We start from the raw sequence: 26000 nt of genomic DNA, 5'->3' as shown, positions 1-26000 counted from the left end.
GTACAGTAGGTTTTTGGCCAGTTTTGGAGGGCTCACACTTTCCACCACAAGTGTGACAGGTAGAGTGAGATATGGGCCTGGGTCCCCTTCTCTACAGTGCACTGCCTTAACCATTACATTACTCCAGGGATCTGCTTGCTGCTCTAATAAAACTGGCTATAACATCTGTCATAGTGGCTGGTAAGTGCTATTTTTATTCATATCTTTGTAGGGTGGGAAGGGGGGGGGGGGGGTCAGTGACCACTGGGGGAGTAAGTGCGGTTATCCTTGATTCTCTCCAATGGTCATCTGGTCATTTAGGACACCTTTTTATGTCTTATTCGTTCTAAATATAGCTCTAGATTAAAACAAAGTTTTAGCCCTAGACGTTTTTCTTTTGTTCCATTATGGCAATAAAATGTCCAAGTGTTAGGAATGCCCTAAGCCTGCCCTAATCCCACCCCCGAAATGCCCCATCACGCCCCTTTGATTTGAATGCACTGCAGACGAATTGCATAGATAAACGTCTCGTTCAATAATAAATTCAAACCACAAATGGTACTTGCTAATTCATACACATGGCAAGTAAATCTCTCTCAAATACAGATATTGCTATAAAGGAGGAAAAGACTTCAGATGCTCGGCATTCACTTTTAAGTATGATTTTCTTAATGTGAATGCTTGGCTACTCGGTATCCACTTTTGAAAATTTGTTTTCTTAGTGTGAATACCTGGCGAGCTTCCTCATAAGGCAAAAAAATCTCCACTCATCTGTGCTAAATGTAACTTTAAAAAAAAAAAAAACCCTTGTGAATTTTTTGGGTTTTCAAAGTAGCAAAGGAAGGTAATTATCTTCTATTTAAGTTGCAAAAAAAAGGCACTTATCTGTGGCTAATCAAATGGGTATGCTCTACAGAGAGTCCCTGTTTCGCAAGTGCTTCTTAAGGAGCCTGACCCCCGGCCACTTAATATAACCTGAAGATAAGAGGATACAAACTATTAGTATAAGAGAGAGGAAAGTCTGTGAAACAGATAAACGTCTGCAAAATAGGTTTTGAAAATACTGATTTGGATGTTTTGAGAAGAAACACATCCAAATGCTGCTTTATGACACTTTTTTGATGTTTTTCTCTTTCGAAAATGAGCCCCATAGTGTGCAAACACAAGAGAGGTGCACAAAGGGATGGAGCATGGATGGGGCTCCCACCTACACGTAACCTACAGAATATTTTAAGTTATGTGGGCAGCTTCTACATTTAGGCACCTGCACTTATGCTAGCTATATGGCTGGTGTTAGGAGCGGACCTCCATTGGCTTCATGTGAAGGCCGGGATCCTGTTTAAGCTTTCTTGTTTACTGTTCTGTGTTCTTCATGGTGATTGTCCTGAATATTTGTTATCCCATTTTGAATTTCCAAGTTCCTCTAGAAGCAGAAGAATTTTAAACTGTTTCATTGAGTGTCCCCTTGTCTTTGTACATTTTGAAAGAGCGAAAAATCAATTCACTTTTACTCATTCTACACTACCCAGGATTTTATACACCCTGGTAAGGGTCTTTGGGTAAAAGATATACATCGCTTACAGATCATTCAGAATGCTGCTATTCGTCTCATCACTAATTCGCATAAATATGACCATGCTACTCCATATCTCAAAGATGCACATTGGCTCCCTATTACTCACTGTATCACCTACAAACTTGCATTACTTGTTTTCAAAACACTACAGGCTGAACAACCTCTTTATCTTTTCTGCCATCTCATTGCTTATAGCCCTACACACACACTTCGTTCAGCACAACAGAATCAATTAGTGGTACCAAGCCATCACAAAATAACCCATAAGCACACTAAGCATGTCATGTATTTAATGTGCAAGGGACATATCTTTGGAATTCACTTCCAGTTTCTCTTTGCCGTCAGACATTGTTGGATCAATTTAAAACACACAAGAAGAGCGACCAAAATGATAAAGGGGATGGAACTCCTCTCGTATGAGGAAAGGCTAAAGAGGTTAGGGCTCTTCAGCTTGGAAAAGAGACGGATGAGGGGAGATATGATTGAGGTGTACAGAATTCTGGGTGGTGTAGAATGAGTAGAAGTAAATCGATTTTTTTACTCGTTCCAAAAGTACAAAGAATAGGGGACACTCGAGGAAGTTACATGGAAATACATTTAAAACAAATAGAAGGAAATATTTTTTCACTCAATGAATAGTTAAGCTCTGGAACTCTTTGCCGGAGGATGTGGTAACAGCGGTTAGTGTATTTGGGTTTAAAAAAGGTTTTGACAAATTCCTGAAGGAAAAGTCCATAGTCTGCTATTGAGACAGACATGGGAAGCAACTGCTTGCCCCGGGATTTGTAATATGGAATGTTGCCACAATTTGGTTTTTGGAAGACAGGATACAGGGCTAGACGGACCATTGGTCTAACCCAGTATGGCTACTTTTATACCTTTTCAAAGATGCATATAAGTAAGCCCCTCTCTGCAGCAATTGAGCCATTGGGGTACTCTGGAAGATACCTGTAGCTCTCCCTTTCATTTTTTCCTTCCCTTCCTGTCATATCAATTATTGTAGATCTCCCCTTGCCCTAATAGTCATGTCTGAATTTCTTCTTTGTTTACTTTGTCTTCTTTTACTTATATTTTGGATTGTAAACCGCCCTGAAGGTACTCAAAAAGGGCAGGGTAGTAAACGTATAATAACTTCAAACTTGACTGGGAAAAGGAGAGTTGCAGCTGGACCTGAGAGGGGAAAGGGAGAAGTGCTGCTGAGCCTGGTGAAGGAGGTTGAGAAGGAGAGGTCCTCCTGCATCTGGGGGAGGAGTTTGAAAGAGAGAGGTACTGCTTGACCTGGGGGAGAGGTTTAGAGGGAGAGGTGTCCCTGGACCTGGGAAGGGGGTTAAGGAGGGAGAGGTGTGCTGGACCTGGGGGGAGGGGTTAGAAAGGGAGAGTTGTGCTGGAACCAGGGGTGAGTTTGAGAGGGAGAGGTGCTGCTGGACATGGGGGAGGTAGTGGAGAGGGTGAGAAAGAGAGATTTGACTGGGGAGAGGAAGAGATACTAGATGAGAGAAAGACTTAATCAGGATGAAGAGAGGGGGAGAAACACTGGACTTGAGGAGGAAGAGATGCTAGACTGCAGGGGGGGAACATGGAAGAGAGAGGGAGAGTAGCTCTAGAGTGGGGGGTATGGGTGAAAGGGAAGAGAGCAGGGAGAGAAAGGGGCACAGAGAAGAGATGCTGGGCATGAAGGGGGCTTATGGACAGAGACACAGAGGGGCAATGCTGGACAGAGTGTGAATAGAGACACAAAGGAAAAATGCTGGAAAAGGGGTATGACAGAAGAACAATGCTGATCACAAGGGGGAGGGATAGGGACACAGAGGCAGACGCTGAATATAGGGGGAGGATAGGGAGAACAACACAGAGGGGAGATGATGGATAGGACAGATAAGGACTCAGAGGGAAGATGGATAGTGGACATGGAAAGAGAAGAAATGTGAAATGAACAGGAGACACTGCAAAGATAGGAAAATAAAACAGAGAAAAGCTGAAAAAGAGACACTGGAACCAAAGTGAATGGAAAAATAAAATTTTCAGACAACAAAGATAGAAAAAATATTTATTCTGAAAATTATTAATTGGAATGTCAGCCTTTGGAATGCACAACTCTGTATTTCAGTTTCTATCTCTCTAATATTGCTGTACCTGCGAAGTCTGACTTCTTGAGGTTTCCAGTTCAATTTTTTTTCATATCTCTCTTACTGATCAGTGGTCTCTTGTTTCATATTTGCTGAGGGTCTTGCATGTGTGACCAGGATGTGGCATTCTGCTGGCATGCAGTTTCTGTGTAGATATCTTGTAGCAATCCTCTATTTTCTCAATAGGTGGTATATTAATGGTTTAAGACCTGGTCCAATATTTACAATGCTATCTTTTCATGCATATTCTTGCTCTTTGAATCCTGGGTAACTTAAGGTTCCGACTCTGTTTTTGCACAAGTTTGTTCCACTTAAGGGGTACTTGGTTTGAAGAAATTGGTCTTGCAAATATTTGCAACCTTTGAGCCACTAGATGGCAGCCAAGTATATTCTAGCTGGACACTTACACATACACTGACTAGTATCTGCAATTATATGTTGCATGTATTCTTTGGCTGCATAGCAACATGTACATAGCTGGTGTGAGGGGGTAGCAATCAGGGCAATTGCTTTGGTCCCCTATGCCAGAGGGAACCCCCAAACCTGCCTCAGGCTGAAGGTGGTCTTTGGGGCCCCTTGCCCCAGTTTCTGACCTGGACCCCTTGCTGTTTAACACCAGCCCTGAACATGTATAAAACTTGCACTCTACAATAAACTGTATCATTTGTTCCTCTGCCTCTCCTCAAGTTATTCTGGGCACATGGTCAAATTTTGGTTCCCTCTTATTAGATGGATTCTTCACTGGAAATAAAACTGAGTTTCACAGCGTAGCACAATCAGGTGTAACAATCTAAATTGAATTTATACTGTTTTATACTGCAGACTACTAGTTGAGGCTACATTTCCATACAGGCCTGCATCCTGAACTCCTTTCAACTTTTCTGTACTGGTTAAAGTGAGACTGACAGTTTGATTCTGGGTTGCAGAATTTTTTTATAGTAGGCAATCAACGGCAGCTTTTTAAACCATTCATTTAAATACAGCTGTGACATAGCACATGAGAATCACAGTAGTTCACAGATGCATTTTATAAATAACTGAAAAGTGAAATGAAGTAATCAACTTGAAAGCAGACCTATTATTTTATTTCATTGAAGGGACACACCAATCTAACACCTGAGAAAAAAACAACTGACACTAAATCTGACTTTAGTTAGTCATCTGCTTTCAGGTATATTCTTTGTATTTTGGATATTATGTCATCCTACATTCAAAACCATTTCCATATTGTCTCTGAGCCTGAGATTAGAGAGGTGCAAATGGTATTTAACTATTGTTATTATAATGTTTTGTTGGCCCATTACCAAGAAACATGTATCTTGTAAGAAAGACATATTGGTAGTGAATGTACAGAGACTGGAAAGATCCATTTCAAAGACACACCCCTGGGAAAAATCAGTCCAGTGAGGAATACAGTGATTCCTAAGGACTCCAGAGTCTGTGTGTGAGAAATGAGTTTCAAGCTGAATATCAAAATAAATCTTTCTTTCCCCCTTTGCAGAATTCCTGGAATGACACCAAGGGCTAGATTCTATAATAAAAAAAATAAGCACCGATAAAAGTGCTATTCTATAAAGTGAGCTTAGTTAGGCAGAGTTTATAGACTAGCATTTATGCCTGGGAAACATGCTTAACTTTTAGACGTGTATCTCCTATATTCTCTAACAACACATGTAAATGATAGGAATGCCCTGTTCTACCCAGGACCACCGAGACTGAGCCAAGCCCTGGGCAGGACCCCGCCCCCAGGATCACCACCAGCGTCACCCCCCCCCCCCCAGGATCGCCACCACTGCTACTGCCCCCATTTCCATGCCCCCATTTTCAAATCACACACAAAATTTAGGTGCAGATCCTGCGCCTAAATTTACATGCATAAAGTTCAATTAAGTGTAATTAGTGCCAATAATTGCTTGTTAAAAACCAATTATTGGAACCAATTATTGGTGCTAATTACCTTGTTATTTAGTTTAATTATATAGGCAAAATGGGCATATTCCCAAATTTGCGCATGCAATTTTTGGCAACTTTTACAAAATTAGGGGGCAGTTGTACAAGACTGTGGATAAGTTGTAAAACAGTCATGTGCCAGTCAGGGGAAGAAAGTACTGCAATCTAGGACTAGTTAAGGAGTTTGAGTTCGCTAAAACAATAACACATGCCAATATGACATGAAGGAAAACCATTACATTTTGTTAGACTTTTAATTTTTCTTAGATGAAAAACAGCACATAATGATATGATAAATATCATTAATGTTTTCATATAAATTTAAAATGATAACAAATCCCTGTGTAGCAGACCTCTCACAAGGGGGTGAGGGTAGCCCAGGATGGCTGCCCTCCATAAAAGAAGAAAAGGTCACTGGAATTAAACCTTAAGGAGGAAAAACAAAATAAACAACAAAAATAAAACCAGACTAGTGAGACAATTAAAGAGAACTGGTGGATAAGGGTGGCAAAACCTCAGGGTCCTAACTGAAATGAAATGAGAGCTAAAGAATCTTAAAAGAGGTAAGTAACCAGCTAAGGTATCTTTTAATTTAAACATTTTTATTGGTGATCGCCAAATAAAATATATACAATCAGAAATAGGATGAAAGCAATACGAAAAATTAATAAAAGATAACACCATTCAGGTCTCAACAGAGATGTTGTTTCACTCCTATGGTATTTCTCTCTTCTCCCTTCTTCTCAGGTCCCATGTGGGCTCCTTATACTGTACTTCTTCTCTTCTTTCACGTCTATTTCTGGAAAATATTTGCAGAACACAGAGTCCAACTTCCTGATAACTCAGGCAGATGCCATCAATGCTAGATAAAAAAAAAAGAGGCAAAAATCTGAGACTCATCCTCTGTCTCAGAATATATCTTTTGGCTGCTGATACATGTTTGTGAAGTATTTGCTTTCGTTATCAAAAGAGAAATTCAGCAAAAGAGAAAAATCCTCCTTAATCTGGGTATGAGGGTTGCACTTGGGAGACAGGTCCCCTGTACTCAATCCCTAGGTTTTCTCAAATGGAGAGATGGGATGGACCTGGGATACAGGTCTCACTCACAGTCCTGAGATACACTTTCATTCTAGGCAGGTAGATCCTGGGCAGTCTTGTGATCCCTAGACTCCTCTATTCCTGGATCCTTCAGGCTGAACCTTCAACCGCAATCCCCTTAGCTTTCTCCAGTTTCTCTCTTTTGATTAAGTTAGTTGGTGACCTAGTTGGCCATCAAGGAGTCAGCTTACCAGGCTGTGCCTTAGCCCCTAGGAGCTCTTATAGACTCTTTTCCTTTCCTTGATCTAGGAGGAAGGAGGTAAGAACCATGCATGTGACATAAAGTAAATATTTAATTAATTGATTCAAGGCAAAGTTGTTGAGATAAATGTGTTGCTGTGAACTTGACAGACGCTAATATGGTGCTCATTACTTACTTAGGCCATATGGGAAGATGCCAGCTACTGAACTAATCGCTAATACTGTTATCTTTTAAACAAGGTCAGGCAAAGGTAATCAATTCAGAGCATGGATCCATGACGTCGTAAATGGTATGAATGATCAAACTGGCTATTGGATTTTAGCAGTTACTGTGTTTTTCCAAGCAGGCTAATTAATCCACTTTAAGGATTTATTACCAAGTAATTAAGCTTTTCCTTAAACATTATTAAGAAGACCAATTATGGATGGATGCCTCAGGCTACATTGTTGCTCAAGGTCAACACAGAATCCTTGAACTATTGTAATATTAAGATGGGTTTTCAGAGTATCATGTGTACTGTGCAATTCAACTTCATATAGCATCTTTCATATAAAAAGACTGGAGAATGCTTCTTTGAGAAATACTAAATGTTAACATAGAAGTTGAAAGAAAGTTCATTTTCTTAATTAGGTGTCTAAATTATAGAGTGATAAAGTTAAGAAGATTGCTAGCCAAACATAAAAACCTACATTTTTTAGCTAAATATATACCTAAATTTAGGGGCAAAAGTTTAAGGTGCAAAATTTAGACTTGCAACACAGTAACGTAATAGATGACAGCAGATAAAGACCTATACAGTCCACCCAGTCTACCCAACAAGATAAACTCATAGCATAAGATATGATGCGATACTACATATGCTTGCTAGATCTTGATTTGTCCTTGCCAATTTCAGAGCACAGACTGTAGAAGTCTGCCTGGAACTGGCCTTGTTCTCCAACTTCTGATGCTGTCATCAAAGCCCTACTTCAGCCCAACCAAATCTTGTCCAGCCATGATCAGGGCACAGACCATAAAAGTCTGCTTAGTACTGGCTTTGTTTCCCAATTACGCGCTAGAGGCGCATTAGTGCTTTTAGTGTGCACTAACCATTAGTGTGTGCTAACTGTGTAGGCACCCATAATATTCCTATGGGCACCTACACAGCGTGCGCTAATTTTGTGCATGCGCTAAAAACACTAGCGCACCTTAGTAAACATGGTCCTAAGTTTGTTTGGTTCCATTCTTTCCATACAGGATTCCTTTGTATTTATCCCATGCATTTTTAATTCTGTTACTGTTTTCATCTCCACCACCTCCCACAGGAGACCATTCCAAGTATCTACCACCCTCTCCATGAAAAAGTACTTCCTGATGTTATTCCTGAGTTGGTCCCCCTGTAACCTCAATTCATGTCGTCTGGTTCTACTGCCTTCCCGTCTCTGGAAAAAGGTTTGTTTTTATATTAATACCTTTCAAATATTTGAAATAGACTGCTTACAGAAACACATACATAATAAAATCAAACATAAACGGCGAGTGACCGACTCACTCGCAAATGCGCAGTAGAGACTTCCCTCTCTGTCCCGCCCCCACGTCAATACGTGATGACGAGGGCGGGACAGAGAGGAAAACTGCGCCGCCGAGGTTGATACCGCTCCCCCCGCCCGCCCGCCTGAGATCGCTGCTACCGTTCCTCCCCCCCCCACCCGGCCCGGGCCCTCTCTCTCCGCTACTAAACTTACACATCCATTCGCCGGAACGCAGCATGCACATCAGCTGAGCTGCCGTCGGCCTTCCTTCCCTGCCTGTGTCCCGCCCTCACTGACGTTACGTCACAGGAGGGCGGGACACAGGCAGAGAAGGAAGGGCCGACGGCAGCTCAGCTGATGTGCGTGCTGCGTTCCGGCGAATGAATGTGTAAGTTTAGTAGCGGAGAGAAGGTCCAGGCCGGGTGGAGGGATGGCGGCAACTCCAGGGGTGGGGGGGGGGGGGACGGTAGCGGTGGCGACCTCGCGGGGGGGGGGAGGGAGGGGGAAGGAAAACCCCAATACCAGCCCGTTTTTACGGGCTCAACGGCTAGAAATACATAAAATGTTGATATGCCAAGAAAACATCAAACATAAAGCATAAAACAAAACAAAAAACTAAAATTACATTTTATAATCAACAAAATGTCTGTTGGAACAAATGGGCTTTCAGCTGTTTTTGAAGAGGCAGTAAATTCCCATATGTCTCAAATCCACATGTAAGAACATAAGAATAGCCATTCTGAGTCAGTCCATCTAACTTAGTATCCTGCTTCCAGCTGTGGCCAATTCAGGTTACAAGTACCTGAAAGAATCCCAAATAGTAGCAAGATTTATGCTACTGATCCATGGGCCAAGCAGTGGCTTTCCCCATGTCTATCTCAATAGTAGACTACAGACTTTTCCTCCAGGAACTTGTCCAAACCTGTTTTAAACCAAGATACACTAACCGCTGATACCACATTGTGATAGAGTTTATAGAACAGTGCCCCTCACCCTTAAGAAAAGTCTCTAACCATCCTGGGCCACCTTAAGATCACTGGTCCCGCACTGGGAGGAAGTGTGCCAGGAGGGGTGGAGCCCATGCTGGGAAGCTTGAAAGACAGGGCCAGGCTGAGGTTAAGGAGGCGCAACTACTACTACTACTACTTATCATTTCTTTAGCGCTACCGGACGTACGCAGCGCTTCACACTTGAACATGGAGAGACAGTCCCTTCTCAATAGAGCTTACAATCTAATTATGACAGACAGACAGGACAAGTAAGGGATAAGGGTTAGGACAGATAGGCCCAGGGAAGGAAGACTTGAATCCCTACTGTAAGTTGCTGAAGCTCCTGTTCCATTATTGTGACCTGGCTGAGGTAATGATGTTGCATGTCCTGCCAAAAGCAGTTCTGTGGATTATTGGATAAATAAATACATAAGTAGACCCCCTGCTGGGTTATCCTTCACGTCACAGGGGGTTCACTAGCCCAGGTTTAAATCTCTTCTTTGTCTCTGGAAATCCTGCTGTGGAATATCTGAACAGGAGAATGTGATCAGTTCTTCAAGGTACACTTCTACAAAAACAAACTTTGGTTTGTCCTTTCTCAATATTGTGGCTTCAAATACCACTGAATCTCTTAATATTGAACATACTTCAAAACTTTTGGGTGTCACCTTGGATTTAATGCTTACTTTTCAGCCTTAAGTGAACAGTGTAGTCAAAAAGTGTTTTTTTTAAATTAAGGGGTCCTTTTACTAAGGTGCGCTGAAAAATGGCCTGTGTGGGTGTAGACGCTGTATTGGACATGCACAGGTCCATTTTTTAGTGCACCTGCAAAAAAGGCCTCTTTTTTTGGCCGAATATGGATGTGTGGCAAAATAAAAATTGGTGCCCATTTTGGGCCTGAGACCTTACTGCCACCTATTGACCTAGCATTAAGGTCTCACACGTTAACTGGGCAGTAATTGTCTACACACGTATAGGGCTGATTATCGCCCGGTTAGCGCTGCACACCGTAAAATTTCCAGTGCGCTTAGTGGAAGTGTGTAAAAAATGAAGTTACCGCCCGGGCCACGCAGTAGCTGCGCGGTAGTTCAAAATTGACGTGAATTATTTTGGTCCTGATCATTCAGATATGTCTGTTTCTTATTTGATACAACCCATTTTGCTATACTAGTTCCATTTATAGTGCTATATCTTGATTATTAGAACTCAATTTATATAGGAGTTGCATCAGGTATGTTGAAAAAATTACAATTAGTTACGGCAGCCCATATGATATTTAAAACATCTAAATTTGAGCATGTTTGTCCTGTTTTTAGAAAACTTCTTTGACTCCCATTACAGGAGATGATTGCTTTTAAAGTTTTTTGTTTTGTTTTGTTTTTGAATTTCAAAGAAGTATTTATTGAAAATACAGAGATAACAGAAAGACAAGCTTCCAAAGATACACAAAAGCATACTCATACATTACAAAACAACATTGTAAATCTCAGATAAATAACCAAGTTCACCCTAAAACAACTTCTTATTTTTTATTTTTGGTTTTTGAAAAAATCCCCAACCCTTTCCCCCACCCCCAGACCTAACAAACTAAAAAAAAACAAACAAAAAAACCCCCAAAACGAACAGTGAGTTATAAAAGGCGCCCAAATATCCTCCCACTTTGCTAATGTGTGATGTCGAATAGCCCACAACCTCTCCATTTCACAAACATACCACAGCTTATTCAACCATGAAATCAAGGATGGAACATGTGTAGACTTCCAATGGGCTGCTAGCGTAACCCTATCAGCAGACAGCATGTCGAACCAAAACACCCTGGGATGTGGTTAGACTTGGAGGAATACCTGGAAATAAGAAAACTTCTGGGGACCACTTAATAGATTTGGAAAGCCATTGCTGGAGTCGATATTGAATTGCCTTCCAAAATGCTTGCACCTTAGTACAAGTCCACCAGACATGACCCATGGTACCCCTCTGACCACACCTCCTCCAGCATAAAGGTGACACTGCCTTAAACATGTGATGCAAATGAACAGGAGTCAAGTTACCACCTATATAAAACTTTCACCGCATTTTCCTTAAATGGAACCGAAATAGACGCCTTTAACAGTGCACGTTCCAGACGAGCCCAAACATCATCACCCAATGTCAAACCCAGCTCCCGATGCCAATGCATTCGATGCTCAACAGAATAGTGCCCCAAACCACGCAGGTAAGCGTATAAACAAGAGATAAGACCCCTTGTAGTCCCTGCATGTTCACACAAATCTTCCAAAAAGGAAGCCTCCCTGGTCACCAGCAGCTTAATTAGACAAGAAGTGAGAAAATACTTACCTTGAACATAGGCATAGGTATCCGAGGGCAAGATAGAATAAGAATCTACTAAGGCTTGAAAAGATACAAACTGTGCGTCTTCAAAAAATTGACCCCAGGTCTCTAAACCCTTTGATGACCAACTCAAAAAAGGGCCCGTACCAAGACCTGGCAGAAATAACGGATTATATAACAAGGACGTATGTCGTGAAAGAACCGAATTAGGCTTGTCAAAGAAACCATCCCTGTAATAAAAAGTCATTCCTATCGAAGGACAAATGCCACAAGGCAGGGATCGATAACGCCGCGGTAGCCAGATCAAAGAACGCAAAGGGCACAAACCCACTGAGGCCTATTCCAGATGTATCCACCTTTTCTGTGAAGAAGCATGAACCCATTCAAAAGCAGCCACGGCCTGTGCTGCCTTATAATACCAAAAGAGATTAGGAACACCCAAACCACCTGCTTTCGGATCCCTATACAATAATGAACGAGGAAGGCGCGGCCGTTTATTCGACCAGATAAACTTAAGTAAGCGATTCTGTAAGCCCGAGAGAAACTCACGAGAAAGACGAAGAGGCAGAACCTGAAATAAATACAGTAAACAAGGAAGTACAATCATTTTTATAGCACTAATCCTACCAAACCAGGACAGCTCAATAGAACCCCAAGAGTCCAAGTCTCTATAAATTCCCCGTAAAAGAGGCGGATAATTGATCGAAAATAAATCCGAAAAGTCCGGAGAGAGCAAAACCCCCAAATACTTAAGACCCCGGGTCACCCACCGAAAAGAAAAATGAGCCTGCAAAGACTGTAAAACAGCATCAGGAATATTAATAGCCATTGCCTCTGACTTAGACATATTCAGCCTAAAGCCTGAGGCAAGGGAATAGTTTTTTGTTTTGTTTTGTTTTGTTTTTAAAATTTGTCAAAGTGACATTCCAGAAGAGTTTCTTTCACTGGTTTGTGTGTTTTGCTTTGTTTTCTTAAATAAAGAAGCTGACTCTTAGATTATGCATGCAGTTCCCTTCTTTTAAAGCCATTTATTTAAAAAAGATACTGGAATAATCACTTTCCTGCAAGGCTGTTTCAATTTGGAATACGCTCCCGGGTTTCATCAGAAACTGTGCTTCCTATCTCTTACTTCATAAAAGTCTTAAAACTTTTTTATTTGAAAAATCCTTGGATCAGATAGGGGTCCACAAGCCTTCCATAGGAAAAGGCAAGAAACAAAGCAAAGGTGGAAGTGGGACTGTACCAAATAACCAAGGCAAAAGAATCAGGGCAACAGCAACACATGAAAGAAGGCAGTTCTATTTCCTATCCACTTGATGGCGGCATCGATACTGTACAGTTAATGAGTCTGGCCTGGGAGGCTTCTCTTCATATTTAAACTGTGTGCCGTGGAGGGACATAATCGAAAGGGGCGCCCATGTTTTCCTGAGGACATCGTCGCAGGACGTCCTGACGAAGGGGCGGGGAAACCCATATTATCAAAACAAGATGGGTGTCCATCTTTCATTTCAATAATACGGTCGGGGACACCCAAATCAAGAAATTTAGGTTGACCTTAGAGATGGTCATCCTTAGAGATGGTCGGCGCGGATTTTTCGACGATAATGGAATCTGAGGATGCCCATCTCAGAAATGACCAAATGCATGCCATTTGGTCATGGGAGGAGCCAGCATTTGTAGTGCACTGGTCCCCCTGACATGCCAGGACACCAACTGGACACCCTAGGGGGCACTGCAGTGGACTTCACAAATTGCTCCCAGGTGCATAGCTCCCTTACCTTGGGTTCTGAGCCCCCCAAACCCCACTCCCCATAACTGTACACCACTACCATAGTCCTAAGGGGTGAAGGGGGGCACCTAGATGTGGGTACAGTGGGTTTCCAGTGGGTTTTGAAGGGCTCACATTTACCACCACAAGTGTAACAGGTAGGGGGGATGGGCCTGGGTCTGCCTGCCTGAAGTGCACTACACCCACTAAAACTGCTCCAGGGACCTGCATGCTGCTGTCATGGAGCTGGGTATGACATTTCAGGCTGGCATAGAGGCTGACAGAAAACATATTTAAAGAGATATTTTTTAGGGTGGGAGGGGGTTGGTGACCACTGGGGGAGTAAGGGGAGATCATCCCCGATTCCCTCCGGTGGTCATCTGGGCAGTTCGGGCACCTTTTTGAGGCTTGGTCGTAAAAAAAAATGGACCAAGTAAAGTCGCCCAAGTGCTCGTCAGGGACACCCTTCTTTTTTCCATTATCAGTCGAGGATGCCCATGTGTTAGGCACGCCCCAGTCCTGCCTTCGCTACTCTTCCGACACGCCCCCGTGAACTTTGGTCGTCCCTGCGACAGAAAGCAATTGAGGACGCCCAAAATCAGCTTTTGATTATGCCAATTTGGGCGACCCTGGGAGAAGGACGCCCATCTCCCGATTTGTGTCGAAAGATGGGCGCCCTTCTCTTTCGAAAATAAGCCTGAAAGTGAACTAACTTTTTTTTACTGACTTTGACTCTATTTTCCATTGGTCTTAAGCTGGTGAACCTCAGTGAGATAAAGATAAAAGGAACATGTTTGCTCAGCTGTAGAAGTTGATGCAGAAAAGGACTTTAAATGATGTGGGTTACCAAGCATACATTTTGAACACTTGACTTGTGTCTTTCCTGGGGCAGAAAAGTTCCTGTTTGCTGTCCCAACCCAGATAGTTATCCGGGTACCAGACTAACAAGGCCAAGGACTGCTATTACAATGAAGAAGTGCTAGTTGGTGGTAGCAGTTGATGGACAGAGAAATGGAAGGGAAGGAGCAATGAGCAAACAGAAAAGAGTTAGATCAGCAGAATGTTTAGGAAAATGATTTAAAAAAAAAAAAAAAAAAAAGAGAGGAAGGGCCAGAGAAATAAGAAGGAAAAAGGAAAGACACAAATAGAGAAGGAAGAAGTAAGAGGACTATAAGAGAGGGAAAGGGTTTTTGTGCTACATTCAAAGCAGTTTACATACCAGTATATATAGGTACTTATTTGTATCTGGAGCAATGGAGGGTTAAGTGACTTGCCCAGAGTTACAAGGAGCTGCAGTGAGAATTGAATCCAGTTCCCCAGGATCAAAGCCCACTGCACTAACCACTAGGCTACTCCTCCAACATGAGAAACAGGAAGGAAGAGAGAGGGTAGAAAAAGAAGGAAGAAGGAAAAAAAGAAAAAAAATGAGGGTTAAAAAATGAGATGAGGAAACCAGAAGGAGGTAGGGCAGAAGGCAACAGTGAGAAAAACAAAACATGTGAGAAGGGAAAAGGATGGGGAAAAGGTGAGAAGGAGATGGAAGGGGTTACACAGGTTGAGTGATGAGTGGAAAAAGCACTGACAGACTGAAGGGCTGAAGGAAAGGAAGACAGGGATGGAAGAATTAGTTTTGGGAACAGAAGAATGATTAAGACAGACAGGATTAGAAGAGGAGAAGGCAGGTATGGAAGAAGTTACAAGAGTCCAACAAGTGGGAGGAGGGGGGGGGGGAATAAACTTTATGGGTTTCACTTGTACTAAAAGGGCAGCTTTATTCAGACCTGTCAAGCCTGTGATAGAGTAACATATTTAGAAATATAATCACAATCTCCTGCACCAATATTAAAATCCCTTGCCAAGTCACTCCAGACTTACAGGACTGGCTTTCACCACACCCAAGAATATTCTCTCCTTACCCTGGCACTTGAACAGACCTTTAAAAAGACCGTGCATCAATTTGTGGTGCACTTTCCAAACGTTAAATAGATCTGCTGTTGAAAAATGGGAAAACCAGTTCTGAGAAACTAACACGGTGTAAAGGAGGTGTGTGAATTCCATTATATAGTGTATAAAATGACGGATAATATGTGAAGTACATAGAAACTAGCCAATGTCTACTGAGGTGTGAAAATACTAATACATTGCATATTGATGCACGGTCTTTTTAAAGGTATGTTCAAGTGATCCTTTTCAACGTTTCATAGCCATTTGCTATCATGGTGTCTAGTGATACATTTTTTATCATTCAACATTTTTACCTAGACCATCAAACATATGTTCTTCTCTGCTGCATTGTTTTTAGTTCCACAGAACTTTATATTGTCAGGTTAGTTCCCCGCTTTTGGTTTACATTACCTCACGTTCCATTGTTTATTCATTTCATTGTATGTCATGAGTACTTCACATGATTCTGTATTATTAGCATTTGACCATTTCATGTTATCAAGTCACTTGTGTAATAACAGGAATATACATCTATGGGTTTCTTATATCCAATGGTAATTTTAGTGAATCAGATATTGTCTTTTAACCTATTTATTTACTTGCCTTTTTACCATCTTTTTTATTTAGGTCTTTATTTTACTGTTTTTATTGGTATTAGATATTTTTTGTTACAGATGTACATCTTTCCTGTTGTAGATTCATGAAGCAGACACTTCAGTGCTGAAACGTGGTGCTGTGTCGAGTCTTATGCATTGCAGTAACAAAGTTTGATCATCCCATCACCAGTCAAGCCTTCTTCCTTTTCCTGCCTCCTGGTTTGTTGAAAAATTTCAGAACACATTTACATTTCACATTAAACATTTAAACCATTTTTGATATACTGCAAATAATAACAGTTTCTATGTGGTTTACAGAGACTAGTAAATAGAAGGGAAATGAAAGGAAGGAAGGAAGCATAAGGTTACATATTTTTTATCTTTTTTTATTTGTATCCCGCGCTTTCCCACTCATGGCAGGCTCAATGCGGCTTAGGTACTTATTTGTACCTGGGCAATGGAGGGTTAAGTGACTTGCCTATCAAAATTAGGGTAAATACAGTACAATAGAGAATAAAAATAAGGAGTCAATATTATTAATATAAGGTATGGTAGGAAGGGAGTGAAAGAAAGATGTGACACAGGTGGAGTTGCTGTAGCAGGGCAACTATCCAGCTTATTTTCGAAAGAGATCACCGGCCATCTTCTGACACAAATCGGGAGATGGCCGGCGATCTCCTGAAGTCGGCCAAATTGGTATAATCGAAAGCCGATTTTGGCCAGATTCAACTGCTTTCCGTCGTGGAGCTGGCCAAACTTCAAGGGGGCATGTCGGTAGGGTAGTGAAGGCGGGACGGGGGCATGCTCATGAGATGGCCAGCTTCGCCTGATAGTGGAAAAAAGAAAGCCGGCCTTGACGAGCATTTCGTCAGCTTTACTCGGTCCCTTTTTTTTCACGACCAAGCTTCAAAAAAGAGCCCCAACTGACCACCCTTTCTCCCCCGTGGTCACCGACCCCCTCCCACCCAAAAAAAATAAAAAAAAAATATTTTTTTGCCAGCCTCAAATGTCATACCCAGCTCCCTGACAGCAGTATGCAGGTCCCTGGAGCAGTTTTAGTGAGTGCAATGCACTTCAGGCAGGTGGACCCAGGCCCATCCCCCCCTACCTGTTACACTTGTGGTGGTAAATATTGAGCTCTCCAAACCCCCCCAAAACCCACTGTACCCACATCTAGGTGCCCCCCTTCATCCCTAAGGGCTATGGTAGTGGAGTACAGTTGTGGGGAGTGGGTTTTGGGGGGATTTGGGGGGCTCAGCACACAAGGTAAACGAGCTATGCACCTGGGAGCAATTTGTGAAGTCCACTGCAGTGCCCCCTAGGGTGCCCGGTTGGTGTCCTGGCATGTCAGGGGGACCAGTGCACTACAAATGCTGGCCCCTCCCACGACCAAGTGGCTTGGATTTGGCCAGGTCTGAGATGGCCGACCGGTTTCCATTATGGGTGAAAAACAAAGCCGGCCATCTCAAACTCGGCGATCTTAACATTTATATTGAGATTTGGCCGGCCCCAACCGTATTATCGATAAAATGATGGCTGGCCATCTTTTTTGAAAATACGGTTGGCTCCGCCCATTCACAGAGCCAGCCCCGGAGATGGCCGCCCCCATTCAATTGTGCCCTTCTAAGGCATTAATCAACTTCAGATAATGTTAATCTATGTTAGAAGGAAAAGGTTAGGTAAAATAGTAAGTTTTGAGCATAGCTTTAAATTTATTAAAAGAGGGTTATGATCAGATCTCCAAAGGGAGGGAATTTCAGACTGTGTTGGGGTGATAACACTAACATTTCACAATCTGATGGGTGTGACCAAATCTGCAGAAATGTAGGGGTAATACGAAAGTGGTGATTGGCAGAACGTAGAACATGTGGTAGAGTATATGGAGTAAGAAAACTGAATAGAAAAGAAGGTGAATCAATATGTGTAACCTGATAGGCTACTACTAGAGTTTTGAGAACTATGTGAAAGAAGATTGGGAGCCAGTGCTCGTCAATAAGAAGTGGTATGATCTTATCATATTTCTTTGTGCTATGTATTAATTTTACCATAGTATTCTATACACTCTGCAGTCTCCTTACTTGATGCAGGGTAGGCCTCTAAGAAGTGAACTGCAGTAGTCAATTCAAGATATCACCAATGAGTGAATCAGTAATCAAAGGGCTTGAATATCAAAAAACGAGTGTGCTAGGAAATGTGACTAGTAAAGGTTAGGTGATTATCCAAAATAACCCCCCAAATTTTAACACTCAATGATACTTGCACCCCTCTTATTGTGGGTGAAGAAGGAAGAGCTGGCATAACACCCAAAGTGAAAAGTACTGCTGTAGTTTTGGAGATATTTAATTTCAGACCGTGGTTTGTTAACCAATTGGTAGATAAGTCTAGTTTTCCCGAGATCTCAGTAACAGTGTGAACTGTATGTGATTTCAGTGAGAAAAATAACTGAATATTAACTGTGTAGAAGCAAAAACTTTCACCTAAAGATTGAGAAGAGCACGTGGCGTTACGAATGTATTGAACAGTATTGGTCCAAATACTGAATGCTGAGGCACACCACATGAGAAGTTATGAAAGAGGGAGATAAAGAGTCTGACCAACGAACCTGGAACGCTCTATCATGCAGATAAGTCTGGAATCAGGAAAGGACTATCCCTGAAACTCCTATTTTTTATAGACAGTGAATCAGTAAGGAACAAGGTCAAGTGCAGCCGTCGTCTAGGAATAGAAGTACTTCATCTTACCTGTCTAGGAAAAATCCCTAGGGATGGAAAAGGGAAAGGGAATGAGTATCACTGGGACTCCTCACACATGCTCAATTCTTGCATGAACTGAACATGCTCGAGAAGTCCTGGAGTTGGCAGCTGGAGGCAGGCCACCAGCTTCCTCTGCCCCAGGTACAAAATAAGTGCCTGTATACATGTAAACCGCTTTGAATGTAGTTGCAAAATACCACAGAAAGGCGATATATCGTCCCATTTCCCTTTCCCTTTACTGCAGCAGCATGACTAGGAGGGCAGTAGGCCAGGCAGCAAATTTCTTTGGCTGGTGGGGCTTCAGCACCCCAGCCAGCAAAGGTGATGTGTGTGTGTGGGGGGGGGGGGGGGAGGAAATGTGTTGCCTTCCCAGCTCATTCTTGTGTCCCCCCAAAAATGGAGGGCTGGCTACACCCCTGCATCGGTCTGACCCAGCATTGCAATGCTTATGTTCTTATTTCTGAACATTGCCTATATAAAATTCCATGAGTGATCAGTTATGACATTCATGTGCTGTTGAGCTGCAGTTTTGGCTTTAGCATATCTGTGTGATGCTTTAAATGGGGTCCTGAGGTTCCAGAGATAACCAGGCGGTCTTTTGTTGCTGGGGAAGAAGAGGTGAACTTTATGGGGTTGGGAGAAGCGGATAGGACGATGTAGTCTAGGTTCAATGAACATTGCCCTCTCACTGGTTGCTTCTCTTGTATTGTGTTTATTAGGGTTGTTCAACCCCTGATTACAGAATATTTTAATTTATTTGTAGCTCACTCATATTCTGCTTCTGAGCAGATTACAAAAAACATTTATGATCATTGTAGAGACCACTCAGGTTCAGTTTTTAAGCAGTGCTGAAACCTTCAGTGCTCTACCAGAATAAAACAGTTCTGACCTTTTTCTAACCCCACAGTTTCCAGATCAAGGGCTGCATCTTCCTGTCTGACTGATAGGAAAGGAGGAGACATCCCTTGGAGATAAAAATGGGCTTGGTCTTTTGTCTCTGGTTTCTGATCCCTTGCCAAAGCACCATTAGGCAAGGGGGACCAGGGTCTGGCAGAGCCCCTAGCCATTCCTCAACTTCTGTGCAAGTGGAACTAAGATAGCTTTTAACCTCTAAACTGCAGTATCCTCTAATCCAGGAGGAGAAGGCTCTTGACCAGCACATCTATGAACATGAAGATCCAGCAGTGGGAACAGCCTCAGAGCCTGCACAGCTTCTGGACAGTTCAAGAGAGTTTAGGTACAGGGATTCTGACTTCCACCATTGCTGGGAGGAGCAGAAAGAGGATTTGAAGAACAGGTTGGACCAAAAAGGTACAGTTTTACAGAATTAGGAAGATGAATATAACGGATTATAAATGTTATTTTGACTAATTATCTTTACTGCCGTATACAAGTACTGTAAATTATTCTGATAGAAGTGACTCCATGTTGACATATCCGGGTTTAAATTATACCCTTCACAGGTAGAAGCCTACCTACCTGTATGGATTGCTTTATTGACTATGAGAAGCTTGCTGAGTGTGTGGATTAGGTGCCAGCTACCATTCTAGTGTCATTTCTAGGAATGGCCAATTTTTCAGGTTTTCTTTTTGAATTCTGTTGTCAAAGGAGCAATGTCATTTAGAGTGTGCACTCTGTCAGAAACAGTGCCCATTCTTCCAGTAGTCTGCACTCTTCTGAAAAAGCGCCTACTACTCGGGAAAAGTGCGCACTCTTCCTGAATAGCATGTGATGGCACACAGAAGAAACATCAGATTGCAGAGGACTAAAATAAAAATTGTCCAATTTATTCATCACATAAAACCATAAATGAATAAATAAATAAAAGCCAAACACAGCCATGTTTCAACCTTTCAAGAGCTGCGTCAGGGACTTGTTAAAATACTGTCAAGTCTAAATGATAAGACCAAATCAAGATTATCAAAATAATTGACAGAAATCGTATCTATAAACAAAGCCACAGAACATGTGTATGGACAATATGTATAGCAATTGATAAAACATGCAGAAATGAATAATAAAATCAGCCACATACCCCATATAAATAGTCATATGAAAAACCATGCACAAAGAATTGATAAAATACTGTCACATACCCAGAGGTGTGACACTGAATGTCACTTACTGGTAAGAAACTGTAATCTAGGTAAGAATAGAGTAAACAGTAGGTGACATTCTGTGACTACACCTCGTGACAGTATTTTATCAATTTTCTGTGCATGGGTTTTCATATGACTGTTTATATGGGGTATGTAGCTGATTTTTGGTATTCATTTCTGCATGTTTTTATCAATGGCTATATATATTGTCCATACACATGTTCTGTGGGTTTGTTTATTGATATGATTTATATCAATTACTTTGATAATCTCGATTTAGTCCTGTCACTTATACTAACATGTTTTTGTATATTTATTGACAGGATTTTAACAAGTCCTTGATGCTGCCCTTGAGAGGGTGAAACATGGTAAATGTCAGGCTTTTATTTATTTAATGTTTTATGTGGTGCATAAATTGGACAATTTTGATTTTAATCCTCTGTGATCTGCAGTTTTTATTTCCATGCTGGTTCTTGTGGATCATCTGCCCATTTGTTTCCTGGGACACAAAAGAAACATGACATTTTTTTTTCTCTTCATTTTCATTTACCAATGACACGAAACAGCATGGAATATGTTTAGATTTTCTATGTCCTTTCAAACGAATGCATAACCCATAATATCAAGGTCTGATGCACCATCCAAAAATCATCATTACTGAAGAACTTCAACAGGTGAATAAAAAGAAAGACATTACAAACAATTTTGACATATGGATGGATAGCTTTAAGATCAAAAATGCCCAATATATCTGACTTCCGAACAAATAGTGATGAATTGACCTCCCACAGTGATTGCAGAAGAGAATTATGGTTAGGATGTAAACAACAAACCATTACCTCTGTTATGGTAAGGTTTAATGCCAGCCTATTCTCCAGGAAAACAAACTCTGCATCCTAAAAAATTTGTATATTATTATATATTTTATTGAATAAAAATCTGCATCAACTGGAAAAGGAGAAAAAAAGCACACTATCGCTGATGTAATCCTAAAATCACAGTCCAATTGCCACAGACAGTTACACTATGGGGCCAAATAGGTATTGAATAAATCAGTTGAAACTTTGGATTGCACCCATACTGATAGGAAAACCAGGCCAAAACCTAACCCGTAATACCAATAGCAAAATAAGCAGCACGGTGCTTTTCCAGACCACATGGTAGTGGGATAAGCATTGAGACTGAAAGAATTTGAGCACTGTCTTGCTGCCTAAAGCAAAAGCACATGCAACTGTGTATCAAATGATAGTGCAAACAAACTTTTATTCAGCAAAATGAATAGCTGGGGCTCATTCATCTCTGTCTGAGGTGAGAAAGAAAGCTTAAGCACTAATGTACTGTGCAGCTACATACTTCCAGATGGGAGCAAGAATAATTATTTTAATTATAACACCACATTCAATTTCTTTTAAAATATAGACAAATGGGAGTTTAGCTCTTTTGGAAAGGCCCGAAATATCATCGTTTAATAAGTAATAATAATTATTTTTTTCCTGTGGAATACTTCAGAACTTGTAGGAGATTTATTTTGGGGTTGAAGATTTTTTTTTTTTTTTAAACAGTGGCCTTTTTTCCTCATTGAGTTTTGAAGTTTGTTTCCACTGTTTGGGTTTTCCCTTGGGTACTTTAATAGAAACCAGTGATAAGATTGGACTCTGATGGTACAACAGCGAGCCTGAGAATAGTGTTCCCTGAGTTTTATTTTTTTTGTTACATTTGTACCCCGTGTTTTTCCACTTATGGCAGGCTCAATGTGGCTTACATGGGGCAATGGAGGGTTAAGTACATAAGTACATAAGTAATGCCACACTGGGAAAAGACCAAGGGTCCATCGAGCCCAGCATCCTGTCCATGACAGCGGCCAATCCAGGCCAAGGGCACCTGGCAAGCTTCCCAAATGTACAAACATTCTATATATGTTATTCCTGGAATTGTGGATATTTCCCCAGTCCATTTAGTAGCGGTTTATGGACTTGTCCTTTAGGAAACCGTCCAATCCCTTTTTAAACTCTGCTAAGCTAACCACCTTCACCACTTTCTCCGGCAACGAATTCCAGAGTTTAATTATACGTTGGGTGAAGAAAAATTTTCTCCGATTTGTTTTAAATTTACTACACTGTAGTTTCATCGCATGCCCCCTAGTCCTAGTATTTTTGGAAAGCGTGAACAGACGCTTCACATCCACCTGTTCCACTCCACTCATTATTTTATATACCTCTATCATGTCTCCCCTCAGCCGTCTCTTCTCCAAGCTGAATAGCCCTAGCCTCCTTAATCTTTCTTCATAGGGAAGTCATCCCATCCCCGCTATCATTTTAGTCGCCCTTCGCTGCACCTTTTCCAATTCTACTATATCTTTCTTGAGATGCGGCGACCAGAATTGAACACAATACTCAAGGTGCGGTCGCACCATGGAGCGATACAATGGCATTATAACATCCTCACACCTGTTTTCCATACCTTTCCTAATAATACCCAACATTCTATTCGCTTTCCTAGTCGCAGCAGCACACTGAGTAGAAGGATTCAGCGTATTATCGACGACGACACCCAGATCCCTTTCTTGGTCTGTAACTCCTAATGTGGAGCCTTGCATGACGTAGCTATAATTCGGGTTCTTTTTTCCCACATGCATCACTTTGCACTTGCTCACATTAAACGTCATCTGCCATTTAGACACCCAGTCTCGTAAGGTCCTCTTGTAATTTTTCAAAATCCTGTCGCGATTTTACAACTTTGAATAACTTTGTGTCATCAGCAATTTAATTACCTCGCTAGTTACTCCCATCTCTAAATCATTTATAAATATATTAAAAAGCAGCAGTCCTAGCACAGACCCCTGAGGAACCCCACTAACTACCTTTCTCCATTGTGAATACTGCCCATTTAACCCCACTCTCTGTTTCCTATCCTTCAACCAGATTTTAATCCACAATAGGACATTTCCTCCTATCCCATGACCCTCCAATTTCCTCTGTAGCCTTTATTGTTTGCTTTTGTATCCCACATTTTCCCACCTCTTTGCGGGCTCAGTGTGGCTTACAATAAGATATGAATAATGAGAATACAGTTGTTACAAATTGGTTGTGGGTTACATTGTACAAGTTATGCGAGATAATCGAAGTATCATTAGGAATATCACAATGGGACATCAACATTGAGACTTTGGGAGGAGACAATGGGAAGCTTAAGGGCAGTGTTAAGACAAAGGGGCACATGGTGTACATATTTCTGTAAGTATATGTATGAGTAATGTGGAATTAGGGGGATGAGAGATCATAAGTGGATGTGTGATGCATTGATGTAAATGAGTGTGGACTCTATGTGTTTTGTTTTTTTCCGTAAATTGTCTCAAACAGATGGGTCTTCAGTAATCTGCGGAAGGATGCTTGTTCGTGGATCGCTCTTAAGTTGCATGGCAGTGTGTTCCAACGCTGCGTGCTCGTGTGAGAAAAGGTTGACGCGTGTAGCGTCTTGTATTTTACGCCCTTGAAAGTAGGGAAATGGAGGTTGAGGTATGTTCGGGAAGATCTCCTAACATTTCTGGGTGGTAGGTCAATCAACTCAGACATGTAGGCTGGGGCTTTGCCGTGAATGATCTTGTGGACTAGTGTGCATACCTTAAAGGTGATGCGTTCCTTCAGTGGAAGCCATGAGGTACCTTGTCAAACGCCTTTTGAAAATCCAGATACACAATATCAACCAGTTCCCCTTTGTCCACATGTTTGTTTAGTCCTTCAAAGTGACTTGCCCAGCGTCACAAGGAGCTGCCTGTGCCTGAAGTGGGAAGTGGGAATTGAACTTAGTTCCTCAGCTCCCCAGGACCAAAGTCCACCACCCTAACCACTAGGCCACTCCTCCACTCCAGGTTTCAAGTTTTTATTGAATTATATGTGGTCTTAATGAATGCTGCACACAGTTTGATCTGTTTGCAAATTTTTTTGTATGGGTATACTGGACTGAAATTTTGCCATTTCAAAACTGTACAAGCAAATTGATTTGCAAGCTTTTGCACTTTTACTTTTGACCTACTTTCTTTTAGATGGCAAACTAAAATCAGCTCTTAATTTGTTTCAGCTTTGGCATTTTTAGGAGTTAAAATAAGTGCCCCGAAGGATCCCTGGCAAATGCACACAAATTACTGTGTACATATCAGATCCAGTTGCCACAGCAAACAGCTAAAATTGTAGAGTTTGCAGAAACAGCCAAGTCTAGTGGGCCTCTTACACAATTCCAGTCCTTGGGGATGTCAACCAGATCCTATTTCCAGAGTAGCCTGTGCTGAACCTGGCTCTTAAACCAAATCTATGCATGTATATCTTATGAATATTCTTTGATGGATTCTGTTGAATATTCTTTGGTGGATAACCAGACAAAACTGGACCTGGATGTAGCCCTTGAGGGCTGTTTTGCAATTTGGTGTCAGTGCCTTGATAAAATAACAATTGCCTGGCTGTCACCATTTTTGACTCGTGTTCAATTTGAATTTAATAACATAACATCCACATTAAAAACAAAATACCAAATACATCAGAAAACCTCATAAAACAGCTTTAAACAAGTTGTCTGCTCGGTATTAACCCTCATTGACATTTATTCGCTCCTTAATTCCTGCAACATTTGCCAGTGTCATCTTTATAACAGGCCTTTCAGAAGGGTTTTTATTTTTTTTTCTTTCCTGATCTGTACTGCACAGCTGCAGGACAAACTGCCCTCCACCCCTGAACCATTATCTCCTCCCCACACGCTCAGGATTCCTAAGTTTCAGTCACTGTGCCCAGAAGACATGGCACTGCAGCCTGTTGATAGGAGCATGTGTGTCCTTGTCAGGCACTTGCTGTGAACTATCTTCAGTCTACTTGGCAGCTACGTTTTCTGCTCCCTTCCCATGTCTGCTTTAAAGATGTGGTGGTGCTGTAAGCAAAGAAATACTATGGAAATATCCACAATGATTAGCTCTATGTGTGTGTCATCTCTATCCAATTACTTTGGGTCAGATATTCAGTGGGATTTATCCGGGTAAGAGCAGCTTCTTCCCAGATATGTTTGCTTACTGGGTCATACTTGGATTTTCAGTGCCA

This window comes from Microcaecilia unicolor, chromosome 1 (genome assembly GCF_901765095.1).
Source record: "Microcaecilia unicolor chromosome 1, aMicUni1.1, whole genome shotgun sequence".
Lineage (NCBI taxonomy): Eukaryota > Metazoa > Chordata > Amphibia > Gymnophiona > Siphonopidae > Microcaecilia > Microcaecilia unicolor.
This window is presented reverse-complemented; position numbering follows the sequence as displayed.